The 17,770-nt window shown below is 38.1% G+C and overlaps 1 long non-coding RNA gene across 1 annotated transcript in view; it reads right to left on the bottom strand.

Annotated features, from left to right (window-relative positions):
- Positions 1-9,989, bottom strand: part of LOC140628655 (uncharacterized) — a 100,542-nt gene extending 90,553 nt beyond the window's left edge. The window contains exon 1 of the long non-coding RNA XR_012026679.1: positions 9,839-9,989. This is a non-coding gene — a long non-coding RNA (uncharacterized lncRNA). The remainder of the gene's footprint in view (positions 1-9,838) is intronic.
- Positions 9,990-17,770: the final 7,781 nt, after the last annotated feature.

Below are 17,770 nucleotides of genomic sequence, written 5' to 3'. Positions count from 1 at the left end.
AATGCCTATTTTGCAGTTGTTTGGTGTTTAATTCTATAAATGTCAATTTAGGTTAAGGTGGTTGATAGTGTTCTTCAGATCTTCTATATACTTACTTATTTTCTATCTAGTTTTATTAGTTATTCAGAAAAGATGTTTTAAAATCTCTGATTATGTTTATGGGTTTATATTTTCTCTCTTTAATATATAGTCAAATTTGTTTCATTAACTTTTTTGGCTGCTTTTCAGGCACATTCAGAATTGGCATTCTTCTGTCCTCCTGATGTATTATTTATTATCATTAAGAAATACCCTTCTTGGGAAGCCTGGGTAGCTCAGCGGTTGAACATCTGCCTTTGGCTCAGGTCATGATCCTGGAGTCCCAGGATCAAGTCCCGCATTGGGATTCCTGCATGGAGCCTGCTTCTCCCTCTGCCTATGTCTTTGCCTCTCTCTGTGTGTCTCTCATGAATAAATAAATAAAATCTTTTAAAGAAAGAAATACCCTTCTTAAAAAAAAAAAAAAGAAGGACGCCTGGGTGGCTCAGTGGTTGACTGTCTGCCTTAGGCTCAGGTCGTGATCCTGGGGTCCTGGGATCGAGTCCTGCATTGGGCTCCCTGAAGGGATCCTGCTTCTCTCTCCACCTAGGTCTCTGACTCTCCCTGTCTCTCATGAATAAATAAGTAAAATCTTAAAAAAAAAAGGAAAGAAAGAAAAGCCCTTTTTGGGGTGCCTGGGTGTGTGTGTGTGTGTGTGTGTGTGTATGTATGTATATATATATATATATAGGAATATATATACATATATATATATATATATATCCATATCTCACACTGTCTTTATCCATTTATCTAGTGATGGACACTTAGGTTGTTTCCATGTCTTGGCTGTTGTGAATAATGCCACAATGAATATGGGGGTATGTTTTAATCTTCTTTGGATATATACCCAGAAGTGGGGTGGCTGGATCTTATGGTAGTTCTATTTTTAATTTTTTAAGGAACCTCCGTACTGTTTTCCTTAGCAACTGTACCAATTTATGTTCCCACCAACAGCGCATCAGGGTTCCCTTTTCTCCACAACCTTGCCAACAGTTCTTTTTTGATGATCGCCATTCTAACTGGTGTGAGGTGGTATCTCATCATGATTTTGATTTGTATTTTCCTGATGATGAGCCATGTTGAGCATCTTCTCATGTGCCTAGTAGCCGTAGTATCAGTAGTATATCTTCTTTGGAAATATATCTATTCAAGTCCTTTGCCCGTTTTTAAATCTGATTGTTGGGTTGTTTTGTTTTGTTTTGCTATGGAGTTGTTTGAGTTCCTTACATAATTTGGATATTAACACCTTATCAGATAGATAGTTTACAAACATTTCCCCCCATTCCACAGGTCGTTTATTTTGCTTTGCTGATTGTTTCTTTTGTTGTGCAGAAGCTTTTTCATTTGCTGTAGCCCCTACTTGTTTATTTTTGCCTTTGTGGCCTGCACTTTTGTCATCATATCCAAAAAGTCTTTGCTAAGACCAACATTTTAGGAGCCTTTGAGCCTTCTTAGAGTATTCTTTACTCAAGATCTGATCTATCTCCTCTACCGTGGTGTTATCCTTCTGACAACTCTACCCCATGCACTGTGTGTTATGACGTTTTTCCGCTCTGACTGGTAGGAGCACAAAATATTCTCAGCCCTCTGGGACCTCTGGAAATTGCTCGGCCTAGTGCTTCACAGAGATTCTATTTCCTGAGTCTGGCAGTTTCCTCTCATGCATGCACAGGAGTAATCAGCCAAAGGCTCAAGGGAACACATCGGCAGATCTCTGGAGTCTTCTGTCTGCAGTTTTCTCCTCTCTGGGGCTCTGCTCCATGATTACCAGCAGCATCGGCCTTCCTAAATCTTGATCTTTGTCTTTGCACTCCATTCCCCCCTTCCTCTGCACCGTAGCTTGGAAACGCCTCCTGGCAATAGGTTGAGGGAATTGGAGGGATCATCTCATTTATTTCTCTTCTCTTTGAGATAATAGGCCTGTGCTGCCTGCTGTCCAGCCTGAAAGCAACTGGTGCATGTATTTTATCAAGTTTTCTAGTTGCTTAAATCAGGAGAGTCAATCAGATCCTTATGACCCTACCATAGATGATGGCAGGAATCTGTGATAAATTTCATGGGTTCTTGCTTCCCACTGACCTTTTAAAGCTTTTCTTTAATTCCTTTAAGCACAGTGAACACATCTGTCTTACAGTTGATGACAGATAGTTCCAGTTTCCCAGGTGTCTGCTGATTATCATTTTTCTATTGTTGCCTAACAAACGACGACAAACTTATTCCCTTAATTCAACAGCCAATTATTAGCTCACAGTTCTGTCAGAAATTCAGGCACAACTCTGTGCTTTGAGGTTTATCAGCTAAAATCAAGATTTGGGGCAAGCTGCATTCTCATTTGAAGCCGAGAGGCTTCTTTCAAGTTGTCACTGTTGTGGTTGAATTAAAATGTTTGCAGTTGTAGCACTGAGTTCACAGTTTCCTTGTGGACTGGCAGCTCGGGGGCTCTCTCAAGCCCCATAATAGTCCACACTCCTTTCCACAGGGCATCTTGCCTAGACTACCCATTAGGTCTACTTCACTTCTGGCTCAACTTGACCCTGAAGCTATAACTGTTTGGTTTCCCAGCTTGGAATGGTTGGTGATCTATTCAATCTTCGCATCCTAGGCAGACCCTGGGATTTAATGACTTGACCCAATCTTTAGTTCTTGTTTTCCTGCAGGCACATGAGGCTGCTCTGTTGCATTAGGGAGAACACTGATGGGGCACTGATCTTTTTTCTCAGAGCTCAATCAGTCTTATAAGTCGTAGAAACTCTTTCCAGAGTCTGAAGTCATTTTAAAGCTGAAAGTTACAGGAAAAATTATTACGGTGGATTTACAATTTCGCTGTCATATATGTGATGGTATCTTAAGTAGGTATTTTCTCTTTCATAACATTCCTTCAGAGATCAGTAATTCCTTCTGCTTCCTGGTCACTCTAGGAAGCTGGTCAAGGATTCTGGACATTTTGGACAAAAGGTTTTATTTTTTGTATTTCTCCCACATCTCTGAAACAGGACATGTAACCTACTCCCGGATACAGAAGGAAGGAATATGACAGGCAGGGACTGGGTTCTGGGTGCAACAAGCTCTGTCACATCTAAAGGCAGAGGTTACTTGGGCCCTGGTTTTCACAATTGTGACTTAGGTCTTTTTCGGAAAGGGAATATTATTAAGAGCTCAAATAGAAGGCTCTGGAATCAGTTCTGCCCTTTTGGCTTGCAGGCTTTTCAGACTCCCTGTAGTTGTTAATGTGCTTGGGGTAAAATCACTCTGCAAGGTGGATGACACCTACAGGGAAATTAAGGTCAGCGCAAGAAAATAACAACTGTACATAGATCTCATTTCTAACATATCACGTGTTGGTAAAAACAGTCTTTAAATGTTCTTGCTAAAGCGGTATTAAAATGGATGGACTGATACATCTTGTTACATGTAGCTTTTATAGAGATTAGGAAGTGAGGCTCTCTTAGAAGGTCATTTCAATTTTCTCCTAATATAACTTGCTTTGACACCTCAAAAAAAAACTTCCTTTGAATTGCATATTTGCTTTTAATTTCAGTACCTTCTATTTGTTACCCTGTGTATGCATCATTAAGTATGCAGTTTTGTCTTAAAAAATGGAGCAAATTTTAAAATGGGAAGATTACCATTCAAAAATAATGATGTACCTCTAGAGAAGGGTTGTGATTCAGTTTTATGTGTGTCTTTGAATTATTCTCACCCAAATTAACAAATCTGGAAAATCCTGAAAGCCAGTGTCAGATTTTTTTTTTAGCTTGAAGCAAGCTTAGAGATCATCTAATTTCTTTTTTTTTTTTTTTGAGATTTTAAAAAAATAATCTCTACACCCAACATGGGGCTCAAACACACAAGCATGAATGAGATCAAGAGTTGTGTGCTCCACCAACTGAGCCAGCCAGGTGCCCTGCTGATTTCTTATTTTATAGAAAACAAAGATTTATTAAAATTATATATGTAACCTGGGATCATACAGCAGAGTCTCACAATCACTCTTTCCAGTGCTTTTGTGAGATAATGAAATGTACCATACACAAGCTACAGAGGATACTATTCTGGATAGCATATGATAACAAAATCCTCTACTCATTTGTGGAGCAACTATTTTCTTTCTGTGAAGCAAGAAGAGATTAGAGCAGTGACTACTTGTGCTACCCCTTAGCTATAAATTTAGCTCATATCTTTTTTTTTTAAGTCTATTTGGTAATTACACAAAATCACAACCATTAGGGATGAGTCACTCTACATACAAGAAAATTGGTATTGAGATTAATTTGTGTTAATCAAGCATAATGGGCTGACCATGAGCAATGACAGCAGCTAATATAAATACATGATCAACTTAGGAGAGTGGTGGTACTTTTCCTAATAAGTCCATTTGGACTGAAACAGACTCCCTCAACCCCTGTGCTACCATCATAGACCTGTCAATCCTTCAAACTCCCTAAGGCCTATGCTTCTTAAGCTTTGACAATATCTAGAAGAAACTAAAAAATGATTTCGTAATTCTTTCAAAAAAATCTTCTGGCATTTAGTGTCTTGTTAGGCACTTAAGCAGCAGATAAATCTCAGCTTCATAAAATCTGACTTTTTGGCTCTGCTTTCAATGGAGATGAAACCAAAGAAAAAGACTGTCAATTTCTGACACCATCATGATTTCCTGCAAAATTATGTGAATATATTGTTGTCATTCTGATGTGGACTCCTCTAGCTTTTCCTTTGTGGACTTCGAGAGAATAGTTACTAATAGACTTCCCTGGGAATGCAGTGGTTTGTCTACTGATGACTCATCTTTCCGTACAATCTCTGCTTTTCAGAATGTGTCTATTGCCTCCAATTCTCCAAGCACTACCTCCCCCGTTTCTTCCCCTATCTCTCAACCTCAAAATGCAAAAGGGACTTTAAACTAACACACGGTTTCATTTGATTTCATCTTGAATACACACGGCCCTTTTCAATCAGCCTTCCAGACCATTAATGTACATGCAATAAGTATCTCCAGCAATGTCTAATTTTGGTGTTATCATTACACAAATGATATTGGGTTACACATCTTAACTCTTTTCCTTTCCTTTTCTTTTCACTCAACATTATGCTGTTGAAACCTACACCGATTCCATTTTTTACTACCATATAATATTCCATCGTCTGCACATACCTTACTTTATGCATTTCTCTACTTGCATTTAGATGGCATCTAATACTTCTATGTTACTAACACTGCTACCATGAACATACTTTTATGTGTGTTTGTGTGCCTAGACAGTAATTTCTCTGGGCCCAATACTCAGGAGTGGAAATCCTGGGTCCTGGGAAATTCACATTTCTGTTTTTGCTAGAAACTTCCAAATATCTTTTTATAATAGCTGCCATCAGTTTACATTTCCATCAAGCATACGTGAAGATTCCTGATTATGCATATCTTTTCTAGCACTGTATAGTATCCATTTTTTGAAGTTTGGGCTGTGAGCATAAAGCAAAATAATGTTGCTGTTTCATCTCACATATTTCTGATTACTTTTTTTAGATATATATTTTTATTGAAGTTCGATTTGCCAACATATAGTATTAACACCCAGTGCTCATCCCATCAAATGCCCTCCTCAGTGTCTGTCACCCATATTTCTAATTACTAGTGAAACTGATCATCCCTTCATACATTTATTGTGCATCATGCTGCCTTTCTGTGAACCACCTTTTCATAATCTTTACCCAGTTTTCTATACTGCAGAGTCCATTTGTCTTGCTGACTTGTACAAGTTTCTTATATATCTAGACTAACTATTCTCAGTGGAGATAGTATTCCTTTCAAGAGGACATTTTGGAAATTAGTGGGGGCGTGTTTAGTTATCCCAATGGTCAGAGGGTATTATTGGGTTTTAGGGAGTGAGGGCCAGGAATGTTAGACATCTTACACACACAAAATATTCCTTTATCCCTCCTAACTTTCTTTTTTTTTAAAAGATTTTATTCATTTATTCATGAGAGACACAGAGAGAGAGAGAGAGGCAGAGACACAGGCAGAGGGAGAAGCAGGCTCCGTGCAGGGAGCCTGACGTGGGACTTGATCCCAGGTCTCCAGGATCAGGCCCTGGACTGAAGGTGGTGCTAAATCACTGAGCCACCCGGGCTGCCCTATCTCTCCTAACTTCTTTTTTTTTTCTTTTTTTTTTCCTCTCCTAACTTTCAAATGTCTTGTCAGATACTTAAGGAGATGACAGATCTGTTTGTATATGAAACACAGTAGATTCTGAGTTCAGATCATTTAAAGCACAAAGTAGTCCTGAATCTTTTTTTTTTAATTTTTTATTTATTTATGATAGTCAGAGAGAGAGAGGCAGAGACACGGACAGAGGGAGAAGCAGGCTCCATGCACCGGGAGCCCGACCTGGGATTCGATCCCGGGTCTCCAGGATCGCGCCCTGGGCCAAAGGCAGGCGCCAAACCGCTGCGCCACCCAGGGATCCCAGTAGTCCTGAATCTTGTTCAGGAATGCAACTCTCTTTCATTTGAATGATTACCTAGGTTCGCTTATCATTTTGGAAAGGCAGGTAACCAATGGCAACAAGGCTCAAGAATTTGTGACTCCAATAAAACATGCCTAGTTTACTTACAATAAAACATACATTAATTTACATTTGTAGCTGTACCATTCCTAGTGATTCTATGTCTGTGTGCAACTATCTCTCTACTTCCTATGTCTTCTAACATATTTGGCCCTTTTGAAACACATAACTCTTATCCTTTTATTTCTTTTGATATGACAATTAGGACATTGTAATACTTATTTTTAATTATGTGTGTTAGTAGATAATATTATCTACAAGTTTTATTTTGGGGTAATATAAGGTGGTTACACAACAGTTTTTTAAAAGAGACCATTAGATCTGAAAGGATTGAGATATACTGTTCCAAATATTAATCTGTTTGTGTTTTTGACATTGCGAATGATTTTCCCCTAATATGTCCCTCGTCTTTCTTTGTGGTGTCTTCTAATGAACTGTGCCTTGACTTCTGATGTGGTCAAGTGTAACTCTTCCCATTATATTTTGTGCTTGCTGTATCTTAAGGAATCCTCTTGAAAGCCAACAACAAATGGATCTTCTATATTTTCTTCCAATAAAGTTGCAACTTTGCCTTCCATTGGGGGCTTTTTGTACATGATGACAGGCACAGGTTTCATTTCATTTTCTCAATATGGTTAAGTCCGTTTTTCTAATTACCACTTATTAAATAATCTGTCCTTGATTTGATACAACTTTGTAATATATTTTAAAATTGTGTAGGGCAAGACCCTTCTTTGGTCTTATTTTTTAGAATTATATTGGTTATTTGTGGATATTCACTTTCTCCTATACATTTTAGAGTCTGTATGCCCAATTACTCCCAAAATACAGTGGGATTTTTGTTGTAATTGCATCAAAGCTGTAGACCATTTCGGGTAGAAATGAATACAAAAAGATTTTATTTACTTCTATTTATTCAGGCATTCTTCAAAGTCCTTTGTAAACATTTAAATTTTCTTCATTAGATTTTGTGTTTTGTGATTAGATTAAGTTTCAGATGCTTTACAGTGGTACCTACTATTATAAATTGCATCTTATTCTCTACTGTATTTTCTAATTGGTTATTATTGATCTAGAGAAATGCTATGGGTTTTTATGTTGACTTGTGTTAAGCAACTTTTTTGAACTCTTCAGGTAGTTCTAATAGTTTGGGAATTCTCTTTTACCTTCAATGTAACTTAGAGGCTGGACAGGGAAGTGTCACCCACTTCCTACCATTTCTGGAAGGAGAATCAGAAATATTTTGGTTATTAGCTATAATAACTACCATATTTGATGATGAATATGAGGTAATATATACCTTCAAGGTTCTCTAAGTTCATTACTCACACCCACAAATAACTACAAAGTGGGCAGATATGATAAAAGCCAAAGAGAGATTAAATAAAATACTGTGGGACTTTAGAGGAGGAAGAGATCTATTGGGCCATGGTGCCCTACAAGCACAACACTCCTTCTATAAAGGTACTCCCCTTACTTCTAGTTGGTGGGACTAAATTGATCTTTATGAGGATTGTGTCCATTATGTAGACATTAACTTCAGAAACCTCACACTATACATAAGCAGAAAGATTTCCAGGTGCACTGCATAGACAAGGGAAAAATAAATGTGAGATGAGGCTAGAAGATTCATCAGCCACTGGGCTCAAGCTATGATTTAGCTTAGAAAGGGGAATACATTTTTGGTTCATATAGTCAAGTCAGCTCAACTGCTGTTATTGTTGAGCTACTCTGGAGCCTCTATTTCAGATTGGCTTCCAAATATGTGGACTCATATCTGAAATGTTTCCCACCAACACTGGCAAAGTGAAAGTGACTCATTGTAAACTTTTCAGAGATAATAGTTAGACCTTGAGCATCAAAATTGATTATACTTTGAAGCTATTTGCAGTATGAGTTTGCTGAATTACTGTTCAATTCCTATTAATCATGCTTCTGAGAACTTCTCAGTGGATTGGAATTATGGCATATTTTATTTATTCATTTATCAATGATGGGGCTATTAGAATGTCAATTCCAAGCCTCATTATATGTGTAGCTTCTTAGACGCTTTTGCTTTTGTATTTGTGGATTTCTAATTTTTTCATTATTTTGTAACCCTTGCTAATCCTTAGCTGAGCTCCCAGCCCACTTTCTGCTCTCCAGTTCTGAGACCAGTTTCCTTAGTTCAAATTACCCTGACCAGACTCAAGTGTACACAGATTTCATAGCTCATGAAATTCCAGTCCCAGTCCCAGTGATCGCCTCAATTGTGTGAGGTCTAAGCGCCCCCAAGTCCACCTATGGCACCCTCAAATGCATATTCTTCTCAGTACTATTTGTCTGTGCATATGGTCCTCATGGAGAGATGCTCCAAAGAAGACTTCCCAGGAATTTCTACAGCCATTGTATTTGGCTGCGGGGAAGCTTATATTTATTAGATCTTTATGTCATTTAGGGAAAAGGATGGGAGATGTAAAAGCTTAAAGGAACATTTTGAGGACAGCTGAGAGAAATCATAGTTACTTTGTACTGGCAACAGTTTTATTGTTCTCAAATCCAATGAACTGTCTTTATACCATAGGTTAATTGTTAAAAGAAATTACTTATCATTAGTTTCATTTTCTCTACTCATTCTTAGGTGGTGACCTCCCTTCTTTTACTGAGAAAATAGAAGCAACCAGAAGAGAATTTACCTACCATCAGATATACTAACCCAATTACATTGTACACACACTGCCTCATCCTTTTTTCCTATGTAACAGCAACCTTTGCACACTTGTCCTGGACCCCTGTGCAAGGCTTACAATCAGCACCCCTCTCTACTGTGTCATTATATGCAGATGAGAGTGCTCTATGACAAGCAGAGAAAACAAACATGCTATGAAATCTCCCTGTTAAAAAAAAACAAAAACAAAAAACTCTTCTTAGACTATACAACCACCCAAAGAAACCCTTTTTAGACTATATAACTACTCTCCACACTCCTCCCCCCACCTGTATTAGTTATCTAGGGCTGTGTAACAAATTTCCCAAAACTTAGTAGCTAGAAATGACATGGATTTATCTCATGGTTCATCTGGATCAGGAAGTTGGGAGCAACTTAGTTGGTGACTATAGCTCAGGTTCTCTCATGAGGCTGTGATCAAGCTGCTAGCCAGGGCTGCAGTCCCACCACCAACAGAGCTGAAGGATTCATTTCCAAGTTCACTCACCAAGTTGTTGGGAGGCCTTGTTTCTCGTGGGCTATTGGAGTGCAGTCCTTAGTTCCTTGCCACACTACTTGGTCCTCTCCAGAGTTGGAATGGCAGCTCGCTTCTCCCAGCACCAGTGTTCAGAGAGACAGAGAAAGAGAAAAGCCAAGAAAGAAGCTACAGCCTTTATGTAAATTAATCTTCCTGCTCAGAAGTGACACCCTATCACTTCTGCCGCATTCTATTCTTAGGAGTGAGTCACTATATCCAGCCGGAACTTGAGGGGAGAGGCTTACACAGGGGTGTGAATACCAAGTCAGGGAATTAGGGGAGAGTACGTACTTCAGAGACTCACTACCACACTCCCCTCAAAGGTGTAGTGTAGACTTACTATCTTCATTTTCTCACTTCCCACACCTAGAAGGTTTTTGCCTCCTCCACTCTTTTGGAACAACCTTCACCTTGCCAAATCTAACGATCGGTTCTAAGTCCTCATATTAAGGATTTATCAACATTTGACAGTTAATCATATCCTGTTTCTTGAAAAATTTTCTTCACTTGACTTCTAGGACTCCACAGTCCCATGATTCTCCTGATACCCCACTGGCTTTTCCTTTTCAACCTCCTTTGTTGGCTCTTTTCATCTAATCTCTAAATATTGGAGTCTCTAGGGGATTTCCTCTGGGGCTCTCTTACCAAGGTTATATCATCCAGACTCACATCTAATAATCACCTAAATCTTAAAATGCCCCAAATAAAACCCTTGATTTCTACCCATAAAACTGATTTCCCCAGTGTTCCCCATCTCATTGAACAGTACCACCATAAACCATATTGCTTCTGTAAAGATCCTCAGTGTCTTCATGCTTTCTCTCTCATTTCATACCCAGATTCAATGTTTCCACAAATTTATTGTACTCTACCTTCAAAAATATCCCAAATTCAACCCCCACTCACCCATCATACCACTGGCATTTTGGTGCAACATACGATTTATGAAACTAAAGCAGTGCTCCAAATGAAATTTACAGCTGTAAATACCTATTTTCTCTTTATTGATATTCTCTATGTGGTGATACATGGGCCTCCTGGTTTCCTTTTGCTCCTTGTCCACACTTCCTTTTAGATCTTGAGTGTACTCAAGATAGTTGATTTAAAGTTTACTGAAGTACAACATCTGTGCTTCTTCAGGGACAGTTTCCATTGACGACTTTTCTGCCTGTCAGTGGGCCATATTTTTTTGTTTCTTTGCATGTCTCACAACTTGTTGAAATCTGGGCATTTTATACAAAACAATGTGGCAGTGCCAGAAATCGGCTTCTTCCTCCTCCCTGGGGTTTGATATTTTTGCTGTCTGTTGTTTGTTGGTCTAGTTACTTTCCTGAACCAATTTTCTGAGGTTTTGTGTCTATTATAAGTAAATTCTTTGTTGTGTGTGGCCATTGAAGTCTCTGCTTAGTTAGATTATTGGTCAACTAAAGACTACCCAGAGATTTCCTAAACACTGGAACTAAAGGCTCCCAGTGTTAGCCTAGGGGCTCTGCTTTCCTGTTCAGGCACTCGAGACTGTTTGCCACACTGCTTTAGTCTTTACTTCCTGCTTGTGAAGAGTTTAACTCAAGGTGACAACTTAGCATGTTCTCAGTTTGTACAGAGCATTCATAAAATCCTAGCTAGGAATGCACACTTATCTACACATGTGCAGCATAACCTTTTAGATTTTCAGGAAACTGTCAGTTCTTCAAAGCCCCATATGGACATCTTATTCCCAAGCTTTCCTTCTTATTTATTTATTTATTTATTTATTTATTTATTTATTTATGAGAGAGAGAATATGAGCGGGGGGCAGAGGGAGAGGGAGAAGTGGACTCCATGCTGAGCAGGGAGCCTGACGTTGGGCTCGATCCCAGAATCCCGAGATCATAACCTGAGCTAAAGGCAGACACTTAACCAACTGAACCACCCAGGCGCCCCTCAAACTTTCCTTTTAAGCTTTTTGGTTGGCCTATTGTTGGCCCTGTTGCCAACTGCCTCAAACAGCTATAAGTTTAAACAACTGCTGTAATTGTTTTCAACAAATACCTTCAAGACAAGATAGTACTGGGTGAGTTTTGAATTAGGTTAAAGAAAGACAGGCCTCAGGAATGGAGTCTTCTAGTGTGTTTTACGCTGGTCTCAGCCTATCATTAGAAATGTTATGGGCTAGAAGTCTCTGGAGATGCTTCTGTAGACATCTTTTTCCCATTCAATGTTAGGACTGACCCTTGTAGTTCTTATTGAAAGATTCTGTCCAGCGACAACCCTCAGGAAACTTTGAAAAATACAGGTTCATTACTTCTAAAAGTAGGATATCACACAGCACAACTGAGGCCACACAGGTTGGGGGAGGGGGTGAGGAGAGAGAAAGTGAGGGAGCAAATGCGCTGGGGCTCTGCTTTTATTGGGGTCAAAAGCGGAGCATAGGGTTTCATGGGCTCATTTCTATTGGTAAATTTAAAACATAAGAGCAAGAATTTAAAGAGTAGGGAAAAGACAAGTGGCCCAAATGGTCAGTTACTGAAATCAACCAACAGCCCCAAAACCAAGGAGCTTCAGTGCAGGGAGATCTTTGTCTACTCATGTGGCTGACAATGTTTTAATTCCAGATAGATAGCCTGATAGCCAGCTTTGAAGTGGATGCCTCAGCAACCAAAGCTTAAGTCAGGCACTTGTGTTAACAAAACAGAAAAAACCCTCATAACTGTCAGGGCTTATACTACACAGGGAACGCCAGATTAAACAATGATGGGAATGGGACTGCATTCTCTGCTGGCAGCCAGACTGTTGCCTTTCACTTTGGTTGCAGGTTGTTAGTTCTTTAGGCTACTGTTGAGCAGAGAAGAGAGGCTGAGGAATGGGGCAGATTAAAATGCCACAAAGCTGGGGTGCTTGGGTGGCTCAGTCAGTGAGGCATCTGCCTTCTGCTCAGGTCATGATCTCAGGGTCCAGGAATCGAGACCCAGTGTCGGGCTCCCTGCTCAGCAGAGAGCCTGCTTCTCCCTCTCCTCTCTGTTCATGCTCTCTCTCTCAAATAATTAAATAAAATCTTTAAAATATTAAACTTTAAAATGCCACAAAGCTCTCTGTCCTGACCAAGATTCAGCTTTTTTTCTTGAATAAACGTTCCCAGATTGTTCCACGGCTTTGGTTAATTTCCAGAGTTCTGAAAACTGGTACTAACAGTTTTTGCTAGTGTTTTCATTGCTTTTATGGAGGAAAAGGGTTTCAAAATTCCTTACTCCACTATTCCCACCGATGTCCCCTAATTGCTGCTGTTTTGACTAAATGTTCCTTCTGTGAATATTTGCATAGTTGGCTACCTCACTTCAGTCAGATCTTTGCTAACATTGTCACTCCTCAGACTGACCTTTTCTCATCTACTCTTTCTGAAATAGCCCCATCATCCTACCCTGCTATATTGTCCTCATAGCACTTGACATTGTGCTATATACTTAATCATTGTCTTTCCCTCTAGACTAGAGTCACTCAGTAAGGAGGAGGACTGTAAATTTTCTTTACAGTTTTAACTCCTTCATATAGCACTCTCTGGCATTTAGTAGAAACTCAATAATTATTTGTGGAATGAATAAATAATTGGAACTATTTAATTTATTCTTCCCCAAAATAAAATATCTGGCTCAACCAAATCTATTTTTCATAAAATAATAGTCATCATTTTGTAGGACTATTAGTGTAGTAGATACTAATTAAATACGGAAAATCCAGAAACTTAGAAAGAAAAGAATAATTACCCATAGATATTCTTGTGAACATTTTGTTATATATCATACAAATTTCTTTTACAGAATAAGATTGTTTTATTGCCTGAACATATCTCTATATGTGTGTGAACCATAATTTGTTTAACCATTTCCTTATTGATGGACATTTAAGTTGCCTCTAATTTTTTTTGAAATTGTGATGAACATCTTTGTAGAAAATCTATTTTTCATTTTTATGGCTATTTCCTAAGATAAGAATCCTACAATTAAATTTTCAGGTCATGGAGGGGCACCTGACTGGCTCTGTCAGTAGAGCATGCAACTCTTGATCTCAGGGTCATGAGTTTGAGCTCCATGTTGAGGATAAAGCTTACTTTTGAAAAAGTAACAAATAAATAAATAAATTTATTTTCTGATCATGGAATATATAAAATGTCATATTATTTTTATACATATTGAATTTCTCTCAAGAGATGATTTTATTAATTTATACCCTGATCAACAGTGTTGGAGCATTCCTATACCCTCAAAACTTTCTTTTTTTTTAAATATTTTTTTTTAATTTTGAGTAATCTCCACACCCAGCGTGGTGCTCAAATTCACAACCTCAATATCAAGAGTTGTGTACTCTACCAAATGAGCCAGTCAGTTGCCCCTCCCTCAAGACTTTCGAACCCTGAATACTTTCCTATTTCAAAACAATGTTTCATCTTCATGTCCATTTCTTTAAATGCTAATAAAGCTAGCAGTCTTATATTATTGAAAATGTTCATTTTGGGGACACCTGGGTGGCTCAGCGGTTGGGCGCCTGCCTTCAGCTCAGGTCATGATCCCAAGGTCCGGGATCAAGTCCCACATTGGGGTTCCTGTGAAGAGCATGCTTCTCCCTCTGCCTGTGTCTCTGCCTGTCTCTCTCAGTCTGTGTCTCTCATGAATAAATAAATCTTAAAAAAATGTTCATTTTGATTTTATGATTACTCATCCCTTCACTTTATTTTTTAAATATTTTATTTATTCATGAGAGACACACAGAGAGAGAGGCAGAGACACAGGCAGAGGGAGAAGCAGGTTCCCTGCAAGGAGCCCAATGTGGGACTCAATCCAGGACCCCGGGATCATGCCCTGAGCCAAAGGCAGATGCTCAACTGCTGAGCCACCCAGGCGTCCCGACTCATCCCTTCATTTTAAACACTTTTTAATTATTCAATTTTTCCTTATTGATGAGGGAGTACTCTTTAAGCAAATAATCCTTTATTAAACATGAAAGCTTTCATGGTTCCTCCTTTCTATTTTAATATAAATTTTAATGTTTTAATTTCTAATGCAGCCAAATCTCACTATTTTATTGACGTAAACATTAAATGTTACTTGTTTAATTATTTATACATTTTTTGCTACTGTGAATAGATTTTTGTTCTTTATATTTTTGAAATAATAATATTGGTATATAAAAAAGGCTTGGATATTTAAATTTTGTAAGTCTTCTTTATTCTATATAGCATTATTTCTGGTGTCTGTTTAGAAAAGTTAAGAAAATATGAAAATACTTATTCATATGAAAAAGTAAGCAGCAGAACCTACCCCATTATTTATGGATCTATTTCCTAGGCAGATCCTCAAACTCTAAAACTCAGAATCAAAATGAGCATGTGGTTACATGAAATACAGAGAGTATTTGCCCAACTGCCCATGTGCTTTTCTGAAGATTGCAAGTTGTGGCTTCAAAATTTAATAAAACCAACTGCAATGGCCCTGAATTGAAAATACTCCCCCTCCTCAAAATCTGTAGCTACTCCATCCCTGGCCAAAAACAATGAAGTTCACGTTCTTATCTTGCAAAAATACAATCACTGTATGCTCTCATTAATGATTTCCCCGATGCAGTTCCTTTCCTTTTCTTTCTAATATTTTATCATGATCACTGTTCTATTTTCAGCCTCTCTCCTCTCCATTTTTTCATCAACTGTCACTTATTTCAAGTTCTTCCTCACTTTTGCCCTGTCATTCTTGTAATAATTCCACTTTGACTTTTCTTAACTATTTATTAGTTTATTCTCTTTTATTTCCATGTTGATTATCATGTCACTTGAATAGAATGATTCATTTATTCCTTCTTTCAACACACATTTATTCAGTACCTAATCTCTGCCAGACATTGTTCCTCACACTGGGGATATATCCCCAACCATGGAAACAGACAGACGATGACTCTACCCTCACAGCAGAAGAGATAATGATCAAACAAGACCTTCTACAATATATCAGGTGGTGATAAGCGTTATGAAGAAAAATCAAGCAGGGAAAGAGGATATTGAGTGATGATGGCAGAGAGAGGTTGCAATTTTAAGTAGGGTGGTTCAGGAAGGATGCTCTGACAAAGTAACATTTAAAAACAGACTGGAAAGAAGTTAGGGGGTAAGTCATGGCAAGATCTTCATCTGGGTAAACGATGTTCCAGACAGAGAGAACAGCACATAAAAAGTGCTGCCCTACATTAGGAATTAGTGATAATAAGAAGGCCAGTGTACCTGGTGTGGAGTGAGCAAGAGAGAGAATAAGGAGGTGAAGTCAGAGAAGTAGGGGAGGGTAGAATGTGTATGACCTTGCAAAATTTTCACTTTTATTCTGAGCAAGTTTTGGGAAACCACTAAAGAACTTCACTGAAAAGGGTGACATGATCCAACTTAAATTTTAGTGACTACTCTGGCTACTAGGTAAAGAATAGGCTTATGGGGGTAGGATGGATGCCTAGAAACTATTAGAGGAAAGGTGATAGTCTAGATAAGAGATGACAATGTTGGCTATGACTAGGATGCTTGTGGCAGAAAAGTTCTCCCTATTTTGAAAACAGAACTGATAATAGTTACTCACGGGCAGGATTTAAATTATGAGAGAAAGGGGATCAACTGAAGGGTGAAGTATTTCTCTGTTTTGGGCCTGAACAACTGGGTTAATGGCTTATTTGTTAAGCAGATGGGGAAGTCTGGGGAAACACAGGTTTTGGGGTCGAAAAGGACTCAAGAGTTCTGCCTTGTATGCAGATTAAGTTTCCAAATAAACATCCAAGTGGAGATGCATGTAGCCAGTTCAAAATACGAAGAATAAGTTCAGGGGCATGTCCAGGCTAGATGTAAGTTCGAGATTTATCTATTTTTTTAAAGCCATTGGGTTAGATATCACCATATACTTTTGCATATGAAGACAAGATCTCAAAGTCTGAGCCCTGGAGCACTCCAACATTCAAGAAAATGAGGAAGACCCAGAAATGGAGACAGAAAGGAGTAGCCCATGAGGTAGACAGACAACCAAGTAGTGTCACAGGAGCCAAAAAAAAAAAAAGAGAAAATTTCAAGGAGGGATTGACTTCTATGTTCTAAAATTAATATCTCATTTATTTATTATTGCATTGTCTAGAAACTCCAACAGTGACAATATTAACAGTTAAAATTCATTAAGTACTTAGTATGAATTAGACATGGGTTAAGCCTTTTCCATGTATTATACAATTTAGTCCTCATATTAATCTTAGGGGTAAGCAAAAATTATCCTCATTTTCAGATGCAAATCTAAGGGCCAGATAAATTACATTGCTTGCTTAAAATTTCACAGTTTATAAGCCTTGGATTTGTATTCGAACTCTGGAATTCAGAAGTCAGAATCTGTGTTCCTAAGCATTATCCATTTTGCCCAAGTAGTATTAATTATTAGTAATGTTAATCGTAGTCATTATTGGTTTTGAAATACCTTTTACACTTATGTATTGAGTATGATGCTGGCTGTTGGCACATATATTAGATGATAGAGAAATAGACATAATCATGCTATGAAAATGTAAAAAAAATGACTTACTTCTAATTTAGTACAAGTTTTTATTGGGAATAAATGCTGAAAAAGTTTTAAAGAGCAATTTGGGGCTTTTTAGGGTAAACATCGACAAGATTATTTTAAAATGTATAAGGAAATTCAAAGTATCTAGAATAACTAAAATTTCAAAAAGAATGAAGAATCTACTTCATCTGATTTGAAGACTTAATATAAAGCTACAGTAATCAAGATATTGTGGTATCGGCATAAGGATATAGACATTTACATCAATGGAATGAAACAGAGTCCAGAAATAGACCCATACATATATGATCAGTTGATTTTTGCCAAAGGTGCAAAGAAAATTCAGAGAAAGGATAATCTTTTA

This window comes from Canis lupus, chromosome X (assembly GCF_048164855.1).
Source record: "Canis lupus baileyi chromosome X, mCanLup2.hap1, whole genome shotgun sequence".
NCBI classification, from domain to species: domain Eukaryota; kingdom Metazoa; phylum Chordata; class Mammalia; order Carnivora; family Canidae; genus Canis; species Canis lupus.
This window is presented reverse-complemented; position numbering and strand designations above follow the sequence as displayed.